The sequence below is a fragment of the Dipteris shenzhenensis genome, chromosome 33 (assembly GCF_047967505.1).
Source record: "Dipteris shenzhenensis isolate YYH24624 ecotype China chromosome 33, Dip_SZ_1.0, whole genome shotgun sequence".
NCBI lineage: Eukaryota > Viridiplantae > Streptophyta > Polypodiopsida > Gleicheniales > Dipteridaceae > Dipteris > Dipteris shenzhenensis.
In genome coordinates this window covers 25,043,837-25,044,981 of record NC_141628.1, presented here as the reverse complement: position 1 = coordinate 25,044,981, position 1,145 = coordinate 25,043,837, and positions in this window count along the sequence as shown.

The window sequence follows — 1,145 nt, the reverse complement described above, 5'->3', positions numbered from 1 at the left end:
AAGATTCAACTTGATGTAAAACATCGAATTGAAGCTTTAACTTGATGGTTGCCTTTTCAAGATGAAGTATCCAAAGAACCACATGACAAATCATTGAATTTTTAAGTTTGACTATTGATTAGATATTTGAGATAGTTCTTTTTTTAAAGTTGTGATTGTAATAAATATGTTTAATTGAGTAGTTATTACTATTGATTGTAATGTCTCAAAACAGCTTTACAGTATGCTACTTTTACATGGAACCCTTTTTCTTCATGCTTTAGCTCTTTCAAAAGTGTAATTTTAAGTGCTTAAATATCCATGTAAACTATATAGTGTATTTTTGTTCATGAAAACTTATTGAAGCATGTGAACGTGCAAACATTGTTTTTGTTACATGTAGTTTATACGTAATAATTTATCATCATGTTTTTAAAATCAAAGCATGATGTAAACAACAGTTAGCTTGTGTTGTATGCAATTTATTTTTTGTATTGAATACTAGTGTGACATAATGAGAGTCAAGTATAATTACCATGAATATTTCAATGAGATTGATACACAACTTTATGTTATAAGATCAATGTTGTTAATGGATACTTTAGTTTGGTTTCTTATGTTTTAGACTTTGGTCTTTATCTTGTAAAAATGCAACTTTTTTTGTAATTGTCAATGTTACCCAAAGCATTTGCAATATGTTGCATATCTCTTCTATGTCAAGAGAAAGACTATGTTTGTGTCTCGAGCATGAATAATCCAAAGCATCCTTGATATGACAAACAATGTAATATTTAGTAATCCAAATTTTAACAAACTTAAATAACAAATATAAGTTATGATGTATATAATAGTTTCATTTCTTATCTTTTAGAGTATGAAACTAAAATTTGAATTGCTGCACTTGTCTTATGATATTCATAATTTCAAGCATGATCATTTCATAAATTTAATAAATTTGAGGTATCATATGTGCATGTAAAAGAAATAATGCCAGCTAATTTAAATTTCAAGAAATTTAGAAATAAATTATGTGTATATACAAGCACTAGAGCCAATTCAATAAAAGGATTCAAAAAGTTATTGAATTACATACTTTTTCATTATAATTTCCTTGCATCCCAAAATGAGAAGTTTGAGTGTCTAGTTTTAGTGAGTATTGTATATTC